The sequence below is a fragment of the Canis aureus genome, chromosome 5 (genome assembly GCF_053574225.1).
Source record: "Canis aureus isolate CA01 chromosome 5, VMU_Caureus_v.1.0, whole genome shotgun sequence".
Lineage (NCBI taxonomy): Eukaryota > Metazoa > Chordata > Mammalia > Carnivora > Canidae > Canis > Canis aureus.
This window is the reverse complement of record NC_135615.1, coordinates 55852634-55864809: the sequence shown is the minus strand read 5'-3', so window position 1 is coordinate 55864809 and position 12176 is coordinate 55852634. Positions and strand designations below refer to the sequence as shown.

The window sequence follows — 12176 nt, the reverse complement described above, 5'->3', positions numbered from 1 at the left end:
CACGGGAAGATTAGGCTTTGGCCACACCCGTTTATGTAACTGGAACAGAGCGGCGGCTTGGGGGAGGGGGGAGTGCATTTGAGAAACACTCAGGGGCCCCGTCTTGTTTGTGAGGACTCAAGGCCAAAAGGCCTGCATCCCAGAAGGTCCTCGAGTCAACCCAAGCAACGTTAAGCTGAGAGAGTTTGGAATGTGTGGGACCCTCTTCTGTATCCTAGAGAGGAATCTGAGGTCATCTAGGCACGATTATTCTCCTCCCACAATAAAATATAGGTAGCCCTTGCCTTCTGTATCGGGTGATCATAGAGTTTACCTCACAAATGAGGACATCTATGGGAGGAGCTCTTAATAGTTATGGTGGGACAGTAGCCACGGAGGAGGAGTGTGTGGATTCGGGCCACTCCACCTGACACTTGGACACAGGTGCCTGAGAGGATGCCTTCCTGCACCCCGTTCCCCCCTGAAGGCTCTGATGCTCCTAAAAATGGAGAGATTTGGGAAATTGTAATTGTTTAAAACCTGGATGGGTTCAGAAGTGAAAAAACAAATGACATTGTTGAAGGGTTAGAAGATAGATGTTCCAGAAGGAAGACTTTTGCACACTAAGTCTTTCACACAATTGCATCTGAGGATAAATAGCCGTGGGCAGCGTGTGAGAGCGCGTTTCTACACGCCCCCACTGCAAGGTCTTCCTCAATCCTTCCAGCCATTGTCTCCCCAAAGTCGGTAGGACTAAGTCATTCCTACGTCTGGCTCGTCGTGCTCTGTTCACTGTGAGACTTTCGTCTCTTCAAAAATGTGGTTCTGACTTGATGAAGATAAACACCCTGACTGTAGGTTTACCTTAGGCCTGCCTGTGAGGCAGGGGCCCAGCTGAAGACGGAGGGAGCTGGCTTCTTCCGAATATGTTATAAAAATCCCTTAAGCAAATCCCCCACTGCTTTCCTTTTTCAGAAGCTCCCGCCTGTTCGGGCTCGTTAGTTTTTCCACAGCAAACTTTGGCATCAGTGAATCACTGAAAAACATTTTTTTCTTAAAGTATTGTTTTGAGGTATTAACCTAAAGCTTGGCCTAGGGGAAAATGATATCTTTATGTTGTAAGGCTGTTTTCTTATGCAGGAAATTGGTTTACCTTTCCATATTGTTTGTCTTCTCTTATGTTGTGTGTGTGTGTGTGTGTGTGTGTGTGTGTGTGTGTGTGTGTGTTTTAATACAAAATCTTGGACCACAAACCGGGACAATCTGATTTAATCTACTTGGAGCTGGGACAGTGGAAAGAGCTCAGGGGTACAGGAAGAGAGCCCAAGGGCTCAAAAGACCAACTTAGAACACTTTAACATCACTAGATTACAGATCGCTTCACATACTCATTTGCCTCACATCCTGAAATTGGGAAGCAAATATTTTTCCTAAATCACTATATTAATAATTATGGGTAAAACAGCCTTTTATGTGTTGAACCAGGAACCTGGCCAGGGGTGCTGCTCTGGACAGCAGGTGGCTAGAGACACAGGTTAGAGGCCTATAGCTCCACTGCTCACTTGCTCCATAAACTTAGAAAAACTTGACTTATTTTTCTGTTTCCCCCCCAACCATCTTTAATATATGGATTAATAATACTTCTGACCCAAAAATGTTGTGAGGATCAAATGAAATCACACATCCACTACACTTGAACCGCTGAACAATATCTAAAAGCTGTAAAACCAGGTTAAAAAGTGAGATGTCCTAATCTTTTCTGATGGGAACTCATAATATATTTTAAGTGACAAACATCTAACCTGTTGCTTTTGAAATTCAACACATCCTTGAGTTTGGGATTCTTACAGACTGAAAAAAATGATGCCTATGTTTCCAACATGCTTCAAGAAAGAAAACCAGTGGGGCACCTGGGGGCTCAGTTGGCCAAGTGTCTGCCTTCAGCTCAGGTCATGATCCTGGGGTCCTAGGATCGAGCCCTGTGTCAGGTTCCCTGTTCAGTGGAATCTGCTGCTCCCTCTCCCTGCCCCCCAATTTATGCTCTTTCTTGCTCTCTCTTTCTCTCTCTCTCTCTCTCACACATAAATAAATAAAATGTAGGAAGGAAGGAAGGGAAGGAAAGAAAACCAGTCATAGTAAGGTTATCTTTTAAGGATCACCAAACAGAAGATGACAACCATGCATTTAGTGTGATGCATCCTGGGAATATCAGAGTAAGAGAACCCTCAGCTCAATGCAGTCGGCAATACAAATGTGGGGTGCTTTGTTATATGTATGAGGTTCACTAGAGGGAAACTAAATCTCAGAATCTTCCACCTCATTTTTTTTTAAGATTTAATTTATTTGTTCATGAAAAAAACACACACAGAGAGAGAGAGAGAGAGAGAGAGAGGCAGAGACCCAGGCAGAGGGAGAAGCAAGCTCCATGCACCAAGAGCCCGACGTGGGACTCGATCCCGGGTCTCCAGGATCGCACCCTGGGCCAAAGGCAGGTGCTAAACCACTGAGTCACCCAGGGATCCCCCCCCTCCATTTATTACATGGCTCGACGCAGGAACCCCAGCGTCTGGTAACATCCACATCCACACTGTCACTTGCTGGACGTGTGAGGCTCACTGCATAATCCCCTGATGAGAAAAGTACCCACTTCATCAAGGGTGCACCCACATGCTTAAGAATAAACCGGGAAGAGTGTGGGGACCAAAGTACCACAAGGCCCTGGTTGTAGAACTTCCTGGCCAGCGGCCTAGCACAGAAACGATTCCGTTGGATACACTTGAAGTAAAAGGGAGGATCACTGGACTCTTACAGATTCGCCTACCTCATATGTGAGCAGTCTCCTCTTGAAAGGGGAAGCGGGATTCTCCTTTCCATACCCCTTCTGGCTTCACCTCATAGGCTTCAGGACTATTTATATCCTATCTATAAAGGGCCCTTAAAGCTATTCTTCATGTCTTTTTTTCTCTTTCATTTAGTCTCCTACCCTGTCTTTCTCTTCCTGAAAATATAAAATTCTATTTCATTTTCTCTTATGAATAATCACCTCCACAAGTTCCTCCGAGTTTGTTCACATTTTCTGGGAAGACCCTATCAGGGTCTTAGGTGTTAGGTGACAATAACTGCAAGTAAGTGTTCACATTCTTTGACCTGCTGAAAAAAAAGAAAGAAAGAAAGAAAGAAAGAAAGAAAGAAAGAAAGAAAGAAAGAAAGAAAGAAAGAAAGAAAGAAAAGAAAAGAAAGAAAGAAAGAAAAAGGTATTTGACCTGCTGATCCTAGCTTTGAGAAATGGTGCCAAAGTAACAACTCAAAAGAAGAAAAGGAAAAAAACGATAAATAAAAAAAGATATTGGAAAATGTCCAGTGATAGGGTCACATAAACTTGTACCGAATTTATAAGATAAAATATTGCACATTTTCAAGGGTGAAAGGGGGAGCATGTCGGTGGCCCAGTGGTTGAGCATCTGCTTTTTGCTCAGGGAGTGATCCCAGGGTCCTGGGATCGAGTCCCGCATCGGGTTCCCTGCATGGAGCCTGCTTCTTCTCCCTCTGCCTGTGTCTCTGCCTCTCTCTCTCTCTGTCTCTCATAAATAAATGGATAAAGCCTTAAAAAAAAAAAGGAAAAAAGGGAAGAATTTGTAGAAATGGTTTTAAATTGCTTCCCAGTGAAAAATAAAGAATGCAAAGTAGTACACATATTATGATTATAATTACATAGCATTTATGTTCATAAATGGAAATAATCAAATAATTAGGAGAAAACAGAACAAGAACAGGTACAGTTCTTATGGAGCTGCTTTAATAATAGGCATGAAAAGATGTTTTCACTGGTTCCCACCATGCAGCTCACCCTTCCTTCCCAGCTTCCCAGCCCATTCCAGGGGTTTTGCATCAAATAACATCAGAATTTTTGTTTGCTAAAGACCGACTATGAACTTTTGACAGCTTCCCAGTGGCAACTCCAACCATCCCAGCTGCCACTAGAATAGGATCATTCTGAGGCTTCCTATAAACATTGCACAGTTGATATTGAGTAAACGTATTTTTATAATTTAAAAAAAGTGGTGACTTTATTTCCCTAGAGCCAGACCCCTCCTCCTGAGGTTTGACAGTAGCAGTTGAGGTGGAAAGTAGAGCATGGCCTTTGTTAATATACTTAAGACTTTTTAGTGAAAAAGTTTCTTTTTACTAAAATGTCATCAATACTGTTCCCAAACTTTGATGAAAACAGAGACTTGACTCACACTGTGAATCAAAAGCATGGACAGACTATACCAGTTTGCTGGACCTCAAATGTAGTTTGTTTGTTGAATCATACAGTTAACTTTTAAAAAATAAACTATTTTAAGTTGGAACAAAATCTACTTAATAATAAAATAGGATGGGGCAGCCCGGGTGGCTCAGCGGTTTAGCGCCACTTTCAGCCCAGGGCCTGATCCTGGAGACCCAGGACCGAGTCCCACATCAGGCTCCCTGCATGGAGCCTGTTTCTCCCTCTGCCTAGGTCTTTGCCTCTCTCCTCTCTGTGTCTCTCGTGAATAAATAAATAAATAATCTTAAAGAATAATAATAATAAAATAGGACAGAAGAATTAAAATATTCTATGAAAGACAAGAATGCATGATTCAAGTTTCTATGCTTAAATCCTTTTTTTTTTTTTCTCAAAATCACATTTATTCTGCTATAGGTCGAGTCCTGAATATTGTACTTACCGCCTAGCACTAAGTATCTGTCTAAGGACTTTGGATTAACTCATTAAATATGCCAGTGACCCTAAGATTAGGTAGGATATTATCCCCATTCTACAGGTAGGAAAATTGAGGCTCAGAGAGGTCACATACAATAAGTAACTGAGCCAGGAGTCAAACCTGGGCTGTCTGGCCCTCAGGTGTGAGATCTAAACACCACATCCAGCACCTCTGTCAAATCAGTATTCTTGGCTTTGACCTCATAGTGCCCTGGCCTGGATCTCCAGAGAAGGGTCCCAGGAAAGGAGGGTGGCGGTGCAGGGGAGAAAACACACAAGGTGAGGAGCCAAAAGAACTATTGCTTGGCCAACCCAGGCAAGACCCTGAAGCCTATTTGAGTCTCAGCTTTTATATTCTTAAGCAAAATGCTTGCCTAACCTAGGCTCACACACTTGTGAAGACAAATTTTGTGAAAGAGTTAATGAAATATCAACTTGGTATACACCAAGTATTATTTCTTCCCAAAGTTAAAATTTCCAAAGGTCTGAATTGGCAATGGAAAGTTTGCTAAAATATATCACAAACCTTGCGATCTTCTCTAGTTTATTTTTAAATTTGTTAATTTATTGAAATATAATTAACATACAGTGTTATATTAGTTTCAGGTGTACAAGATAGTGATTCAATAATTCTATACATGACTCAGTGCTCATTAGGGTAAATGTACCCTTTAACCCCCATGATTTATTTCATCTCTCACGCCACCCCACTCCCTTCTGGCAACCACCACTTTGTTCACTGTATTTAAGAGTCTGGTTTTTGTTTGTCTTTTTCTTCCATCCTTTATTTGTTCATTTGTTGTATCTCTTACAACCTACATGTGAGTGAAGTCATAAGTCTTTCTCTGTCTGGCCTGTTTTACTTGGCATTATACCTTCTAGGTCTATCCATATTGCTACAAATGGCAAGATCTCATTCTTCATTATGGCTGAGTAATATTCCAACACACACACACACACATACACACACATACACACACCCCACATCTTCTTTTTCAATTCATGTATCAAGGGATACTTAGGTTGCTTCCATATTTGGGCTCTTGTAAATAATGCTGCAATAAACATAGGAGTACATATGCGTTTTTGAATTAGTGCTTTCATTTTCTTTAGATAGATACCCAGTAGTAGAATTACTGGATTGCATGGTATTTTCTACTTTTAGTTTTTTGAGAAAACTCTACTTTCCTTTTTCTTTTAAAGAATTTATTTATTTATTTATTTATTTATTTATTTATTTATTCATGAGAGAAAGAGAGAGAGAGAGGCGGAGACACAGGCAGAGGGAGAAGCAGGCTCCATGCAGGGAGCCCGACGTGGGACTCGATCCCAGGACTCCAGGATCATGCCCTGGGCTGAAGGTAGGCCCTAAACTACTGAGCCATCTATTCTATTCTATTTTCCATTCTATTTTCCACAATGGCTCCACCAATTTACATTCCCACCAAAAGTGCATGAGGATTCCATTTTCTCCAAATTCTTACCAAGAGTTGTTATTTCTTGTCCATCTGATACCAGCCATTCTGACCAGTGTAAGATGATATCTCATCGTGGTTTTGATTTGCATTTACCTGATGATGAGTGATGTTAAACATCTTTTCATGGGTGGTTGTTGTTGTTTTGACCATCTCTGTCTTTTCAGGAAAAAAAAAAAATCTAGTCAGTTCCTCTGCTCATTTCTTAATTGGATTGTTGTTGGTCTTTGGGTGTTGAGTTGTATAGTTATTTATATATTTTAGATATGAATCCCTTACTAGATGTATCACTTGCAAAAACCCTCTCCCATTCAGTAGGTTGCTTTGTCTTGATGATTCAGTTTCAAGTTGTGTACAAGGAGCTATTTGCCCCCGATTCTTATGTCTGACTCTGTCTTTTTTCTCACTCGTCAGCCTGCAAGAGGATAAATACAGAAGAGCAGAGTTAGGAAGTCTCAGTTCTTTTCTACCTGCTGTCTTCCCTTGTCGATCTCCCTGCTTTAAAATTGCTATCTCTGGGGCATCTGCGTGGCTCAGCAGTTGAGTGCCTTTAGCCCAGGTTGTGTTCCTGGGGTCCTGGGATCGAGTCCTGCATCGGGCTCCCTGCAAGGAGCCTGCTTCTCCCTCTGCCTGTGTCTCTGCCTCTCTCTGTGTGTCTCTCATGAATGAATAAGTAAAATCTTTGAAAATAAATACATAAAATTGCTATTTCTAATCTACTGTGGACTGGGAAATCAAACCAACGTTGTTGGAATCATGCCTGAAACAAGAGTAAGCATTTCTCTATGCTTTTTTGTAAGCAACAAACATTTTGTGATCTTAAAAGTAGAAAAGAGAGAAAAATACACCAAAATATTTAAGGTGGTTGACTCTCAGGGATAGGACTGGAGGGAAAATTCTTTTACTTTTTATTTAAAAATTATCCCCAATTTGTCTATTAGGAGATTTATTTCATGACAGAAAAAGGACACTGAAAAGTAAGAAGGCAGTCTAGTTCTCTAATCAGGCACAAAACCTATATTCTTCCCATATTGAGGAACTATGTTTATTTTATATGTATGTTTCTATATGCTGCATGTGTGGAGCATATGCCATTTATATACAGATATACAATATATAACATAATATATATGGGGAACCAAATATTGGCTGAGCTTCTTACTAAGGTGTAGATAGTTGTGACATGATGTATGAACAACTGCAAGTAGGGAGGGGAATAACAGAAATGAGAACTCTGAGTACCTGAAAAGACTATGAGTAGGTTTGTACTCATGGGGAGTTGGGGAGGGGAGCAATTTGAAATGAAAAGGAAAATCAGAAACAACAACTAGGAAGAAAATGGAGCTCCCAAGACGAAGTATACACTGCTACCATGACTGGCAGGCCCAATGGCTGCTGTTCATCAGACAGGGCCTTGTGTTCTCCATGCTCGTGGAGATGATCAGCCGTGTTCCCAAGTTGGGGCTGCTTTGCAATACAGGGAATCGAGGCCTGGGTTTGCTGGGATGCTGCTCTTACTTTCTAGGGCAACGACCATTTCATTCATGTCCGAGTTCTTGCTTTACAGCCTGCAGAGGACTGGGGCATCCACCAGGACCTGCTTCTCTGAAATTCCCTGGCATAAGTGTGTCTTCTACCCTGATCACCGTAAACAGGAGCAGTTGACTTTTAATTAATGGAAGCGGATGCATTTCTTTAATACACACAGAAGTAAAAGATAGATTTATGTCTTTTGCGCACACGTAGGGACAGCTTAATTTAATGGAGCTGAAGGGGGAGGGGCAAGGGTCTTAGCAAGACCCATCTGGCCCAGCTCCTATTTAGCACGGATCACTTCCCACTCATGACAGGGATGCTAATTGTGAGCGCTACTTCCAAACACCATAGGATGTGGTGTAATTACACTGTTCATAAAAGAATTCCAAACAGGGCTCTGTTTTGAATTTGATGAAACATAATGAGAAATCTCCGTGGCAGATGACAACATTCTTCTTTCAATTAATGGGATAGTTGCTCAGAGTCATCCCAAAAACCATTAGGCACTGATTAGAGAGATTTATGGCCTCTGAAAGGACCAAAACACAAATATTTTTCGACTAGAAAGTGTGGTGAAACTAGCTCCTTTGAGGACATCTGGAAGGACATTTATTTAAATGAAATGTGAAAAAAGAAAAAGAAAAAAAATGAAATGTGACTAGACAGAGGAATTTACTAGAACATTTTCCACCAAGATCTGAAAGTCAAATTGCCCAAATGCAAACCTCATTCAACCATTTCTTGGAGGGTTTCATTCATGTCTTCGATCATTCATTCATAAAAATGACCCAACAGATACTCATGGAACATTTTCATGAGTAAGGTGTAGGGCTTAGCTTGTTACACTACAATGATGAATCAGAGGGGCAGTTTTCCTTAAGAGGACTCTGTGTATTTGAAAGAAAACAGATGTGAAATTAGAAATCCTACATTCAAGTTCAAGCATTCTCCCTTGCCAGGTATGTGACTTTGAGCAAATCATTTCTCTTTGAGCCTCAAAGTCCTCAAAATGTGTCTAAGAATGCCCACCTTTCAAACCTCATAGAATTGCTCTCAGTAAGATGATATACACAACATTTGACCATAAATTGCTATATAAATGCAAGAGACCATTGATATGAAGACACTGTCCAGGAAGGGAGATTTAAAGCACATAGAAATAGCTACAACATGAGGCAAAAAGCCAATGCTATTTTAATAGCAGTACAAATTTATTTATTGGTTCAAAATATCTTTTGAGCCCTAATATGGTTGATGATGTGCTCAAATAAAATGCAAAGGAGTTTAGAAGAGGAAGAGTTATCTGCCTATTTTTCAAATGTTCCTAACCAAGAGTATTCCCCAGATTTTACAGGATTCCCACAATTATCAGTGTTGTTCTCATTCTTTCCAACTATTATAAAATATATTGTGTGCAGTCTGATTGCATTTCATTACAGAGATATGCCATTGCTCTTAAAACAGGCTTACCCCAGGGGTGCCCGCGTGGTGCATTGGATTGAGTGGCGGACTCTTGGTTTTGGCTTAGGCTGTGATCTCAGGGTCATGAGATCAAGCTTGGAGCCTGCTTTGAATTCTCTCTCTCTCCCTCTGCCTCTCCTCCCACCCCTTCTACTCTCTCTCTCTCTCTCTCTCTTTCTCTCTCTCAAATAAATATATATTTTTAAATCTTACCCCTGCCTCTCCCCCATCTTTTTCTCACCTGAAAATAGGAAGGTGAGAGGGTGGACTAGCTTTGGACATGCACTGACCCACGTGGACTCTGCCCATCCCAATCTAGTTGACCTCAGGAAAGATACCAGGGATCTTTGAGTCTCAGGATCTCCTCTGTACAATGGGGTAAAGTATACTGACTTTGTAGTGTCCTTCCTTGTGTGGTGAGAGTGGTTTTGGGGAAGCTTCTGGTTGTTGAACATGCTCACCAACTGTAACAATTGGTACTGTAACCAAGGCCATTTTAATCCAGTCTCCTCCTTTCCTCCATTCATGGAATGACTCAGGTTTTGATAGAAAATTTGATTCAACCAAGTCATAGATATTTATAGATATTTTCTTTTTTCATTTCTTGATTTGGGTGATGAAATATGAACAAATTTTTTTCAGCGGAGGGGCACCTAGGTGGCTCAGTTGGTTAAGCAACGAACTCTTGGTTTCGGCTCAGGTCATGATCTCAGGGTTGTGAGATGGACCCCATGTCAGGCTCCATACTCAGCAGGGCATCTGCTGGAGAGTTTCTCTCTGCCTCAATGTGTCCCTCCTTCCATCTTGCTCTCTTTCTCTCAAATAAATAAATAAATCTTAATTTTAAAAAAATGTTTTTTCAGTAGTCTTCAAGCCAATTATTCAAAAGATAAAGATCTGATAAGATGATCTGTTGTAGGGAGAGCACTTGGTGCTTCTTTCTTAAAGAGTTAGAGATCTCTTTTCTTTCTCACCTGTTTTTAGCATCAGTTTGTTTCTCAACCATTTCCTATATGGCTTTGTTTATACTCTTCTACGAAAGGCAGGAGATGTCACTTTTTTAGTTTGGCCTTTCTAGTTTCAATTCAATTTACATTACAGTTGACTTTTGAACACTTGGGTGAGTTGAAGCACTCCCTGCCCCACCCCATATGGTTGAAAATCCATGTGTAACTTTTGACTCCCCAAAACTCAATAGCCTACTGTGGGTTTTAGGAGGGTTTTTTTCTTCAAATTTTTGTTTAAATTCCAGTGAGTTAACATATGGGCAATATTGGTTTTGGGAGTAGAATTCAGTGATTCATCACTTACACACAACCCCCAGTGCTCATCACAACACATGCCCTCCTAATCCCCATCCCCCGTCTAGCCCATCCCCCACCCACCTCCTTCCATCAACCCTCAGTTTGTTCTCTATCATTAAGAGTCTCTTCTGGTTTGCTTCCTCCCCCTCCCCCTTTTCCCCATTCCACTATGTTGATCTGTTTTGTGTCTTAAGTTCCACATATGAGTGAAATCATGATATTTGTCTTTCTCTCTAATGACCTATTTCACTTAGCATAATACACTCTAGTTCCATCCACACCATTGCAAATGGCAAGATTTCATTCTTTTTAATGGCTGAGTAATATTCCATTTTATACACACACACACACACACACACACACACACACACACACACCCCGCATCTTCTTTATCCATTCATCAGTCAATGATTGGGCCTCTTTCCATATTTTGGCTATTGTTGATAAGCTAATAGCCTATCACTGATGAAAGCCTTAGTGATACAGTTGTTTAACACACATTTTATATGTTATATGTGTTATATACCATATTCTTACAATCAAATAAGCTAGAGAATAGAAAATATATTTACAGTACCCTATTTACTTTCTAAAATCCACATATGTGTGAACTTGTGCAACTCACATTCTTGTTGTTCAAGAGTCAAATGTACATCTTGCTTTTAAGCACATAATAAAATGCGAGTGGCAAATCATCCATTGCTTTAAAAAAGGTGCTACAGGGGCACTTGGGTGGCTCAGTGGTTGAGCGTCTGCCTTCAGCTCAAGGCGTGACCTGGGATCGAGTCCTGCATCGGGCTCCCTGCATGGAGCCTGCTTCCCCTCCCTCTGCGTATGTCTCTGCCTCTCTGTCTCTGTGTCTCTTGTGAATAAATAAATAAAATCTTTTTTTTTTTTATAAAGGTGCTAACAGAGACTGTCCTTCACCTGGTGGGTGCACAATTGAAAATAATAAATAATGGGTAAAGGAGGTGCTCTGCAGTCCATCAAGACAAGCTATAACGTATAAAGTATTAATGTTTTTTCACAACTTCCTCTGAAAGTCAAGAGGAGTGCTTCCCTTAGTGATCCCAGAGAGACTGGGGAGAAATAAGATTTGGGCCAATCCTCTCCCAATCAAGATTCAGGACCACACGTTCAATTATTGTCCTTTGCCACTCAGAAGGGAAACTTCCAAATTGGGCAGAGAACAACAATTTGATCTGACAAGTATAAGAGCTTTCACACAAGTTAATAGAACTTGGAATTATAGAGAAGCTTGAAAATAGCTTTAGACTAAACATTTTCTCCATGACAATTATTTGTTTCCTTGCAATTTTGAAAATGTCCAGAAAGTGTGTATCTGAAAGCCCTGCCCAATCACTTTGCCATCCAGTTATTTATTTATTTATTTATTTATTTATTTATTTATTTATTTATGATTTTTATTTGCTTTTTTTCTGAGGCCTCCTGTACTACTTTGGGTCCTCTGGGAAGTCGATGCCAACCAGAATAAAACATGCAGAAGGGAAGTGTTTATAAAGGGTACAGGAGAGAGGGAGCTGGAGTGAGCAGGGAGAGCCTTCAGACCCCTGTGCAGAGCTGACAGCTGTGCAAGGAAAGGGAAGAGAGGAAAACTGAATAGGGGGAGGTTTCAATGGCAGAGAAACTCTGATAACATCTCAGCCAGGCCAACAG

The 12176-nt window shown here is 40.9% G+C and overlaps 1 long non-coding RNA gene across 1 annotated transcript in view; it reads left to right on the top strand.

Annotated features, from left to right (window-relative positions):
- LOC144314235 (uncharacterized) overlaps positions 1 to 12176 on the top strand; it is a 55023-nt gene that overhangs the window by 23923 nt on the left and 18924 nt on the right. The gene's annotated exons all lie outside the window — the stretch shown is intronic.